The sequence below is a fragment of the Ruditapes philippinarum genome, unplaced genomic scaffold (assembly GCF_026571515.1).
Source record: "Ruditapes philippinarum isolate M1 unplaced genomic scaffold, ASM2657151v2 ctg9709_1_1_1_1, whole genome shotgun sequence".
NCBI classification, from domain to species: Eukaryota; Metazoa; Mollusca; class Bivalvia; order Venerida; family Veneridae; genus Ruditapes; species Ruditapes philippinarum.
In genome coordinates this window covers 40087-52873 of record NW_026865151.1, presented here as the reverse complement: position 1 = coordinate 52873, position 12787 = coordinate 40087, and the positions used below count along the sequence as shown (strand labels likewise).

Below are 12787 nucleotides of genomic sequence, written 5' to 3'. Positions count from 1 at the left end.
AACAGTGAACTTTACAGTTACAATATCACCATGCACTATGATATGACCGGGTGGACCGTGTACCGAAATTTTGCTGCTCCTTAAACTTTTGAACCGGTATGACTAAATAACGTAACGGAGATTTTTTGGCGCAAGTGGCACAAATTTTACTCAAGATTTTCCTCAAATATTGTGGTTGGAGGCATGCAGCTTTATATACTGTTTATTCTAATCAAATGATATAAATATTGTTTAAGTAAATCTAGGACTTAAAATTGTTTGATTAACAAACTTTATGCCCATTTTTGAAAATGTAGAGGAAAATTAAATGTTTCCATATACTTACCAAAACATTAACCGAAAATGTGCTTATTGAATTTTATTAGTTCTAAAACTTTTATTGAGATACTGCTTTTAATATATATATCAAATATATATATACATACATGGAGCTAAATATATCTGTGATATATACATGTGTATATTATTTATATTAAATTTAATTTGATGACATACGAAATTGTTCCCTCCCTAATGTGCCAAGAAAAAGTCCATTTCTCCGGCATATAATCAATCAGAACATTTAAAAAAAATGAAGTGTAAAACAAACTTTCATTATGATACCATATTCAATATAAATAATAATTTCTATTTTGTTAAATAATTGTAATTTATAAGCATTCCTCCTTGTGACTTTTATGCAAAATTATCCCCAAATATTTTCGAATTAAACAAATTTTCCACACCAGCAAAAAGACCTCTCGCATGCTTCTTTTTAAAGAAGAAAACTTGTTCTTTTCAGTTCTAATTTTACAATTTTTGTTTGTTTTGTTTTTATAGATAATGGACCTGAGTATGTACGAGTAGAAAACGTGAAAACCGGAAGTTTCCGAATAGTTTGGGACTCACCGACACAATTGTCCTGCTATGCTATACAAACTTCAATTATTTTAGTGTTGTTCAAGAAGGTAAGAATAGGTGTTTATTGTTGATATCATTAGGTATATGAGAGGAGATTGTCCATATCCTATGAAAGGAGGGACTAAATACTTCTACGGTACTATCTACTCTTATATCTAGTAGGAGGAGTTTCATATTCATACAATTAGACAAGGAGACAATTTAAATGGCGGAATTTCATATTCATACAATTGGTAAGGAGGGGTTAAATATGCATACAATTTCAATGGCGGGGTTTCATTATTCATACCTTAAAATACACTATTTGAAGAATTTCATTGCCATTTATACTTTATCAAATATGACGAGTTAAATTCGATTTTTCCTGGCGATTCTTACTATCGTTTCAAATAAGCTGACCACGCCCACTTTTGCCCACTCTTACTAGAACATTTTAACATTATTTTCCAGTCTGCAAACGGGAATATTGAATTAGTTACTAATGTTATTCCTGGTTCAAACACATATTTTGACGTGGCTAACCTGGACGCTGATACGGACTAATTGCTTGATTTTACATCACAAATTGGTGATAAGAAAAATCCACGACTGAAGCTTACGGCGAGGACTTGTAAGTATATAAACAAATACAGCCGAAGTTAAACACGGAACTACATGGTCCTTGACTTTCAATCACTGGTCCCTCACCAATTTAGTTCGGGTTTGAATCCCGCCAGTTACTTTGGATAGTTCCATGTGAGGAGGCTACCTAGCCAGCTCAAGGAAGTTCAGAAATAAAGCATAGTAGTGAACTCCACCAGGAAAGCTGGAAAGTCGCAATATGACCTTAACAGTGTTGGAGTGACGTAAAGCATAACGCAAACAACAAATTTAAACATGTCAGTGCTTGTAATCAAAAGCAATACCTGTTATCATACACTTTGAGTTTAATAATTCATCTGAACGGAACAAATATATTTTTCTCTACGTTCAAGATACAGTATATTGGTTTGAGTTTTTTTAAACTTATTATGTAAATTATTATATAATATAAACAGACATTTCGGATACCATCCTGTAGGTGTATTTGCAACACTTCAATGTGTATTTTGGATTTAACGGAACGCGATTTTTCTTGTGTGTTTTTGGAAAACAGTTGTCATATTTTTCCATAAAGGCTGGTACATAACAACAAATCATAAATGCATTTTTGTGTCGCCTCTACAGGGTAGTGGCAACATATAGGGATAACTTCTCCGTCGAATGGCTGCCTGTCCGTTTGTCCTTCCGTCACAAAACTTGTCGGGACTACTCATCAGAAACTTCTGCTGCAATTTCATTAAAACTTTACAGGAATTGTCAGTAAGAAATCTAGTTGTGCATAGTATTAATATTTTAAGGTTCAACGAGTTATTGCCCTTTAATGATCTTTATTTTTAAGTTTTGTTCGGACTACTTCTCATATACTACTAATGCAATTTGAATGAAACTTTACAGGATTGATAGGTACCTCAAGTACTTGTACATATCAAGGTTTACCACTCTAATGGGCACTATAAGGAACTAAAAAAATGACAGCATAGGTCAGATATATACCTTAAAGTACACCTGTATGCAAAATTTAAACAAAGTTTACCGTACGGAAATCAAGTTATATCCACTTTTCTGAACTCAAACTAGAATGTTATGAGGGCCCTTTTTTAGAAATGAGGAACCTTAAAATAATCTGCAATAACATTATAATGAAAAATGTGTTTCCATTAATTTTTGGTAAGAAACAAATAGTACTATTCAGCTAACAATCCATATAAGCAAAATTATGGTTTCTACTTTAAATTTATGAAATCTGTATAACAAATGTTACCCTACCCCACCCATTTTTACCACGTGTCTGACCATTTTCCTACTTAGGGAGCCTAATTTAAAAAAATCTTTAAAATTTACCCAAATGAGTGCCTGTTTTCAAAGTTTCCCTAAATTTTTAAAGAAGTATATTGGTTGATCTTGTTAAATATGAAATACTTTTACTGTCTTGTTTTGATTTTATTACACTTAAAATATCAGGTACCATATTTATTACTAGATTTAGCATAATTTAGCCAATAAATACCTATATGAATTAAAAAATCAAAATTAAACACTTTTTTCTTTCCAAATGGGACATGAGAGATACATCAATAATATCAAAAGAAAAAAAAGGAAGAAAAACAAAGTTGACCCTTCTGGGGATTGAACCCACGGCCCTCATTCCAATGTAGTTAACAGTAGTTTTAGCCTATTTGAATACTCTTCAAAGCGGAGGTAATGCATTAGGATGGTAATACCTTAAACATATTTTCCGATTGAATATTTCGGCTGAGTTATAGCCCTTGAAAATAAAGTGTTTTGCAATGTTAATGATTTTGTGTCTTCTGCTACACAGCTGCAACATGCAAATGGTTATCATGAGGCAACACATGGGATCACTGATCGCTCCTGCATTATTCAAGGAGAAAGGGGTAATGCCCCTAAACGGAAACAAGTAATTTTACAAAAATTACTAAAACTTCCAATTAGGGTCCTAATTATTTAAATGTCTTAGAACATAGTTGTTTGAGTGTGAGTGGAAAATCATGTGCTAATTGACATACATGTGTCTTTATTTCAGTAAAAGAAGTAGAATCATAAACTGGTCTGAGTGTTGGAATCGTGGTCGGCATAGCTGTAGGTATGATAATATCCCACATATAGTGTGGCATCTTAAAGTGTTTCACTGTACAGTGTTTCACCTTACAGAAAGAGGTCTAATGGTTTGACATATCTTAACGTGTGACATCTTAAAGTGAGACATTTTATAGTGTGGCATCTTTAAGTGTGACATTTTATATTGTGTCACCTTATACACTGATATCTTATAATGTGGCACATCTTACAGTGTGACATCTTAAAGTGTGACATGTTATAGTGTGACATACATTTTATAGTGTGGCATCATATAGTGTGTCACTATATACTATGAAATCTTATAATATGGCCATTTTATGCAAGTAGTGTGATATTTTATAATGTGACATATTATAGCGTGACGTTTATTATAATCTGACATCATTGCAGATACATGCATGTAAAAAATTTACATACATTCTGACTCATGTTTGATAATTTCATAGTGTGTAAGTGTAAATTGTTTCATTTGTTCACTTGACAATACATGTATCATTTTACTTCTTGATAGACCTACATCTTCAAAATATTAATTTATGAGAATCTGCAGGTATGCTGCTTTAAAGCGTATTTTAATTCTGACCGAAGAAACTAGCTGTTGTATCTTTTTAATTACGGTATTCTTATTTCATTTTTATTATAACCGAGTAGATCTGTAAGTTATTGTATTATTTTCAGGTGTATTTATAGTTGTCCTGGTGATTATTTCCCTATTAGTCCTTGTTCGAAGAGGACATTTGCATCCGCAAGACACGACCGACAACGCCAATAATTGAAGGCTCGTCGTTGCCAAAATTCCAGCCTTGTTGATCAGAGTTGAACAGTTTGGTAACGGACAAAATAAAATTGTATTTCTTTGTATGTAAACTCCAATATTGCATTCTTGGACTGAGTTTGCCGATTTAACAGTGTAAACATGTATTTTAACAAAGACATTTTGTTAAACGACAAAACATAACTGGTGTTTTAAGAGTAGCAATACCAAGTGTGGATAACTCATTGTTCGTGTTTACTTTCTTAGCCTTACATTATCAAACCATCATGTTTCGGATCAGCATACTCCAGCGCTATAAGAGATGAATAAGCTCCCCGACTACTTCCTCGTCGTAAATAAACGTATTTATCCGCTATTTTCAGGGTATTATTAATCCTATATATAAGAATAAAGAGGGGGGGGGGTTATCTGATCACAACAATGCATAGATCCCTGACATGTCTAATCTTAATTATCAGATATAATAAGAATTTTACCACAACATATTTGATTACAATAGAGCACATGTCAATGTTTGTGGTTAAATCTATTGTTATTCTAATAAAAGGTCAGAGGAGGTATCTATCAATTATAGAGGGATTACCATATTATGTTGGTTATTTTTTTTGGCAAACGTTTTACCAATATATTAAATAATAGACTGAATGAGTATTTGGAATGTCACACTTTACTAAACGAAGAAAAAACTGGGTCCAGATCACAATATGTACTGATCACATATTTTCCTTAAAGATGTTAATTGATTAGTATTTAAGTTGTAATAAATAACTTTACTATGCATTTGTTGACTATAGGAAGGCATTTGATTTCATTCATTGCATATTATATGAGCCGCGTCACAAGCAGAGAAACTGATAGCGAACAGCATGGATCCTGATCAGACTGCGCGGATGCGCAGGCTGGTCTGGTACCATGCTGGTCGCAAACCCATTATGTTGGTTTTGTCACTACACGGCTCATATTGTCACATAATACTGATGGTAAGTGCCTTGGTATAATCCACAATATGTACAGTAACACTAAATATTGTGTTTAAGTAAACTGTGAGTTGACTTGTTTCTTAGTATTTTTACCGGTGTATGTGAAGGTGAAAATCTTTCACCAATTTTGTTTTCTACTTTTTTAACTATTTGTCAGAATTTGTATCTTATAACTACACAGGACTTGTCAATATCTCTAACACAACTCGTGAATGTCTTAGTATGTCATTGATGCTTTTGTTAAATTGTTTCTTTTGTTATATGCTGATGATACATTACTTTTAGCAGTTAGCAAAACTGATCTGCAAAACGCCTTAAATGCCATGAGTGATTACTGAATGTTCGTGTTTGTGTGGCTTGTCTGTTTATTTTTTTATGAGTGATAACTGTAAAATATGGAATCTTGTTATTCATGAAACTAAGACTTAAATAGTGTTTTTTAGTAAAACAAAATCTAAGGATGATTTTAATTTTATATATAATGGTAAAAGCTTGATTTAGTAGATAACTTTACTGGGTGTAGGACAAAAGCCCCCCCCCCGGACGAACCCCCCCCCCCGTCTAAAAATGACAAGGTGGACAAAAGCCCCCCCCCATGAAAATTTCCAGATAGGACAAAAGCCCCCCATAAAAAAGTAAAGGTAGGACAAAAGCCCCCCCCCCCCCTATGGTCCATCAAATTTACATATAGTGTAAATGAATTAATAAAAATTAAAACAATTTGTTTTAATGTTTATTTATAATGTATATATTAAAGTGATAACAAAGTATGATAACAGATGAAATAATGCATGCGATACTGATTTCATAGTTTTTCATATACACAACGAGCGTCAGGAGAGTAGTAATGTTTTATCACTTTTGTAAAGGGATCAAATTAATATCCTTAGCACTATGACACCTACATGTGATGTCCATACATATTTATTTGAAAAAAAAACATACCTATACAAATATATGTTTTCTAATTATATATATATAACAAAATAACCAAATTAATTGAAAAAGGCAGATATTTATTCATTTACACTATATGTAAATTTGGTGGACCATGGGGGGGGGGGCTTTTGTCCTATCTGGAAATTTCATGGGGGGGGGGCTTTTGACCACCTTGTCATTTTTAGCCTGGGGGGCTTTCGTCCGGGGGGGGGGGGCTTTTATCCGTATCCCAACTTTACTTACCTTGAAGTACTCTAAATTGAAATAAAAACAATCTTGTTGATATTGCTAGAAAAGCATTGTTTTCTGTGATCTAAAAGTCCTGTAAATTATGTCTACCGTTTTCTTTGCAATTGATTATATTTATCAATATGATTATAACTATCCTTCTTTATTGAAGTGAAGTTTAGGGAACCGAACAAGTTCAAATTTTAGAGAAATTTCAATTGTTTTCTTGTAAGTTTATTTTGAAATTTAGAGCTTCTACGGCTATATATGCTTTTATGGTTTATGGTGAATTGGGCATATTTCCATTAGTCTTGCAAGTAAAAGCAAGCGTTTTGTGTTTCTTGAGCTAAATTATTAATGCTAAGGAAAATAAGATATGTAAATTTGTGTATAAAATTATGTTGTCTTTGTCCTCAATAAATATTGTTAATTCTAAATGGATAACATTTGTGAAAGGAACGCTTAATGATCTTGTTATGTCAGATATGTTTATCTACAGAAAGTAGATAATATAAAACTCTTTAAAAGAATTGTGAAGCTTAGACTACATGATCATTTTTTACAAGATTGGCATAATGCTATTGATATATCTTCTAAGTGCTTAGTGTATCGTACATATAAAAATATTCGGTGTTTTGAAAAATATCCAGATGAACTTTCATTTGACATAGGCAAATATTAGTGTAAATTAAGAACAATGAGTTAAAAAAGGCAGACATTTGGCAATTGATTATAATAAAAGGCTCTGTTCCTTATATCCCCATCAAGCTATTGGTGATGAATTTCACTACTTATTTGAATGTTCGTACTTTAGTACAAGAAATCACTGAAATAATTGTGCACCCTTTTTGAAAAACATGAAACTTGGCATAGTGGCAGGAAATTGTATTTCATTTTACTTCAGCCTGGGATTCACTTTTTTAATGTCTAAGATGGCCGCAAAAATCCAAGATGGCCGCTAAAATATACAATGTATGTGGGACATGAAACAATGGAGTTACTTAAGCCATAAAAATGAAAAAAATGACATAGTAGGTAAATTATAATAACTGCTGGGAATAATGTTTTACAAGCATCAGTAGAAAATTTAATATGGCTTCAAAATCCAAAATGGTCGCCATTAAATTTTGGACAAATTTGCATGATGAAGATTATTCATATGATCAGCACTATTCATATATATATACCGCCTCCGTGGTCGAGGGGTTAGAGTCGATGACTTCTAAGCCAGTTACCTCACTGGCGTGGGTACGATCCTCGGGAGATGCTTTCATTGGTACTTTGGTGTAACTCTCCAGGAACGATGGTTAGGAAACTACCCGCCTATATGACTGAAATACTGTTGGGAAAAGACGTAAAATGAAACAAACAAACAAACAAACAAATTCATATATATAAACACTACTAAACTGGCATTCTTGCATAAAAATGCACACACAGTTGTACATTCATGGAGAGAAAAAATAGTCCAAGAAATCGTTGCATAAAAAAGGGCAAAATGTGCACCTCTTGTGAAAAGCATGAAACTTGGCACAGTTGTTGGTTGATAAAATACTTTTCATTTAAGCTTGGAATCCGGGTTGTGCGAGTCCAATATGGCCACCAAAGTCCAAGAGGGTCGCTATATTAGAATTTTTAGAACAATATATTTTTCAGCTGTAGCCATTACCAATATAGTATAAAATAGCACCAATATATTACACATTTATTTATTATCAAGCCTCGGATCCAGGTTATACGAATCCTAGATGGCCGCAAAAATCAAAGATGGCCGCCATGTTAAAATCTTCAGAATGTTGTAGTTCTTCAGTTGTAGTCATTACAGAACAGTATGAAATAGCTCCGATTTATCAAATTACATTTTTATTTATATCCAGGTTTTGTGAATCCACGTGGCTGCCATATTAAAATTTTCAGAATATTATACTTTCAGCTGTAGTCAATACCAGATCAGTGTGAAATAGCACCAATTCATAATATTACATGTTTGTTGAAACATATAAGCATGAAGAAAATCTATCAAAAAATCAACATGGCTGTCAAAGCTAAAAATGGCCGCCAAACCTTATACAAAATGTATAATTATGTTAAGTTATGTTTAAAAACGGCTGCTTCATTTTTCATATTGAAATATTCTCATAATTAAAACTGTCTAATATTTTTAAACATGTTTAGATGGTTTTAGAACACGATAAAAGTAATAACAGAACAGTGAAATCCCCAAAAAATGCTTTTATAATTTTTTGCTAGTTTTAGGTAATTTCAGAGGTAAGTAAGTCACAATAAATCTAAGCAGTGCCTTATTCTAATGATTAAATATGTAGCTGACCTCCTATAGGTCATTGTGCATGATATAGAACCTTTTGTATAGTCTTACCAACAGCTATGTCATTTTCCCTACAAAGAAAAACTTTATTATAATTCATACAATTACGGGCTTGAAATTTGTATTGTGATAAGAATAAAAAGAACAAGATTGCATTTGTGAAAAATGTTATGCCAGCGCATTAATACAATATTAATTAACAGTGTAGGAACATAAGATTATTTTTGTGTTTCTATACAATTGGACTGCTATAATGCAGTTGGGTCTAGTTAATGTGGTTGTCAATGTCATATTTCAGCCTGTCAACTGAAAGACAAGCTGCAGATGTGTCTAACGTTCAGATACAAATATCATAGCGCAATAATTGATTCAAAATAAAAAAAATTTGTTTATGCTTTTTTAAAAATAGTAACAGTTTTATTTTTTGTTCCATAAAGCATTAACTTTTTCTGCAAACATTAAAAAGCATTGAATAAATTTTACATAACAAAGAAAGTCCACGAACATTTGGTTAACCCCTCTTATTTATAATATTCTACAAAGTATGCTGATAAAATGCCATTACAATACACGTTGACGTTCAAAATATATTTAAAAAGTCCACGAATTTGGATAACCCCTCGTACATACATACATGATCGCTTTAAGAACAGTACCTTTTTCCATGAATAGGCTTAATCAAGCGGAGCCTGCAGTATTTCGCATTAGCCGTTTTTGACTTTCTTAAGGGATTCAATTTTCTACTATAAATGATAAACTAGCTTTTAAATTATAGGAAGGAAAAGGTCTTACTGGGTGAAGAAGCTAAGTAAACCGATGACAAAATGTCTCGAATGTATGTAATATATGCATTAAAGTGATTATTTGCGCATATATGTTACATGCACGACGATTATAGATAAGCCTGTCACATGGAAATAAACGAGAAACTTATTGTCAGATCAAACATTTTGCTTCATTCGATTTTACATAACCAAAACAAAGACAAGTAATTTTGATAAATGCATAGATAATTCATAGCCAAAAATTTTTTAATACATATATATGTTGACAGTGATTCTATTTGATGCAACACAGCTGAATGCATCATACTATAATACCATTGCAGTGAATCATAAAATTCATTTCTATATTTCTATGAACAAACAGGATATCACAGTTTCGCTTTTTCCAATATTTCAATTTTATACATATACTTATCTAGGCTACATTGACGGGCTTTCCCTGATATGTGTGCAAATGAAACTATTCTGAAGGGATTTTGTCTTTTATAATTTCATTTCTATGAAATAAGAGAATTTAACTGTTATCACAGTCAGTCAGCTTTTCCTGTAGTAATTATGTAAGTGATATCTAGTAATCACATTGTGACAATCATTACAGTTGTGTCCTTGTGTATGGACACATTCACTTTTGTGGCTATAGTCCCTGCACGTGTTGCACTTACATTTACTCTAATGAACAGATTTCAAATCGATTCTGTAAGCTATGGTGTACCGTTATGGTCATCACCTATACATGAAAGAAATTAAAAACGGAAAACACGGATGGATGAAAACACGATAAGACGATGATGAAGATACAAAAAAAAAACACGATGACAAAAAAAACGCGATAATTACCGTTTCGAGCTAAATTTGTCGAGTTATTGTGTTTCCGTCATCGCCACTTTGGCGTTTTAGCGCTTTCGTCTTCGTTACTGACAAACAGCCTTAGCTCCATTAAAAATCTTGATCGACTACTTAAAGGATTGTAGCATGTACCAACTCATTTAATACCTTATTTGTTATAGTGCTCGGCGCGTTTTGACCATACCTGTGTCGATGTCATAATTTTAACAAACAGATGTTTAGAAAACGGATAGTACTACAGTTATTAGATTCAAATTAATGAAAAAAAAGCTTAATAATATGCCCTTTCCGTAGCAAAATATAGTCTTTATCTAGTTTATTTCCGAAAAAAAAATCTCTTTAGCGTTTAATTTTATTTACGAATCGGTGATTAAAATCTGGAAGAAAATTTATTTCTCGGAAGCATAAATCACAACAAATGTACATGAAAATTGCTGACTCGGTTTAATTGAGTCTGCACATGAGGGATAATAAATATGTGCAACATCTATCACGACCCCTAAGTTTACTCCATGCCTTCCTATTTGGACAGCGGATTAATCGTCGACCTTTCATCCGCATAGCTTCTGTTTGTGGTACCTGGGGTAAGACAAACGTGCAGGAGGTCAAAGCAAGTCCCTTACAAAGTTCATAAGGCATTATCATCTTAAAAAGCGAACCTCCACAGGCTAACGTCGGAAATTATAAATTTCGGATCACGTAGTTTATCAATAGCAAACAAAATGTGAAGTTGTTTTGATTTTCTTGTACCGCCAGTTTAAGGTAATTTGGGTCATAATTCGGTTTGATTTTTATGATCGTTTTTTGGTCGATCTTCAGTTTTTTTCGGGGAAGTTTGTTTATTTTAGAGAACTTTTTTTGTTTAGAAAATAAATGGGAAATATTCCTACCATTCGACCTCGTTCTTTTGCCGTAAAATAATCAAAAACAACTAGTTCCTAGTTGCGGGAAATTTACACCCTAACCTAACTGGGCAAGCCGCATCTTTATCAAATATCAAATAAAGGTTCTCCATTTTGTTCTGCTTGAAATGAAAATTTCACTGTCACACACCCCTTTCTTGAACGTCAGGAACTTCGACAGACTTTTTTTTCTTTCTTTTAGTTCCTTATCAATTACTAATTATTTATTCTTATGAATGACTTTAGTGGTTGGCCTGCCCGTGCTCTGCCTTGTGCCCTGTCCTGTTTTGTTTGGAGTCCTCCTGGGCCTCTTGCCGCTGGCTCCTGTTACTGGGTCGGGTGGGGGTTGCGTTCATTGAACGCGGCCTTTCCTTGTTGATCATGTTTATCATGTTTTGTGATAGTTTTATCGAGTAAATTTAGTCACAGCTATTTTTGCCACAGTTCTATACAAAAACCTTGATCTTATAATTAGAGGAAATACATTTGCATTCTAGGACTTAACTAACTTATTCTATTTTTTTCACTGGCTCGCTTTTAAGATAAATTATTACATTATTCGGCGCGGTATGACCAGTAATACGCCAGAGTACAGTTAAACAAAACAAAACTAACTATAATCACGTGGATAAGTTGTCTTCACTTGCAGGGGTATAAGCTATTCAGAAAAAACCGGTCATGTGCTCCAACCACCGAGATATGACCAACAATGTGTTAAATCGTCGTAAGAATAGTTAAAGCGATCATATATATTATTGAATGTCGTCTGGTTGCAACAGGTTCATGAATCTATGTCAAATAACAAAAGGCCTGTCGAGCAGGACAATCGCACAAACTGATATACTTTAATAAACATGAAAATATCATTATTGAACAGATTTCTGAAACGCAGAAGCTTTTCCATTGACGCCAATTGCTTTAAAACTACTTAATCATTTGAAACACCGGATTGTATGGCTCACACGGAAAGCGTCAAATTGACTCTGCAAACATGTACTCTATCTTATAGGGAACACATAGAGATAAATTAATGTTGTCTATGTATTTCAATGAGTAAACAATGTGCGTGCATTTAAACAATATAGCCAGTTCATCGATAATTTTCCAAATACATTGCAATAATATTAAGTAGATTTTTCTTTTAACAAAGGGATGTAGACAATTTCACAATGGCTATTGTTCTTGCCTTTATATAAAAAAACATCAAATAATCTGTTCTGATTGTACATATAACTGTCATGGTATAACACAAACTAATTTTAAGTTATAATAAGCATTCGGGTAGCTTAGCCGGTAACGCTAAAGAACAGTCAACGAGAAGCGGTGTTGGAGTTCACATCTCTACCCGTAACAAGCGAAACAAAACAAGGGTCTGTAATGGTATAAATTTCCGAATCAATTCGCATTGTTCCTTTTACCGTCTT

The 12787-nt window shown here is 33.1% G+C and overlaps 1 long non-coding RNA gene across 1 annotated transcript; it reads left to right on the top strand.

The window, feature by feature from the left end:
• Positions 1-3523: 3523 nt before the first annotated feature.
• LOC132728020 (uncharacterized) lies at positions 3524-4577 on the top strand. Its single transcript, XR_009625425.1, has 2 exons — positions 3524-3586; positions 4261-4577. It is a non-coding gene; the product is annotated as an uncharacterized LOC132728020 (long non-coding RNA).
• The last annotated feature ends 8210 nt before the right edge of the window (positions 4578-12787 follow it).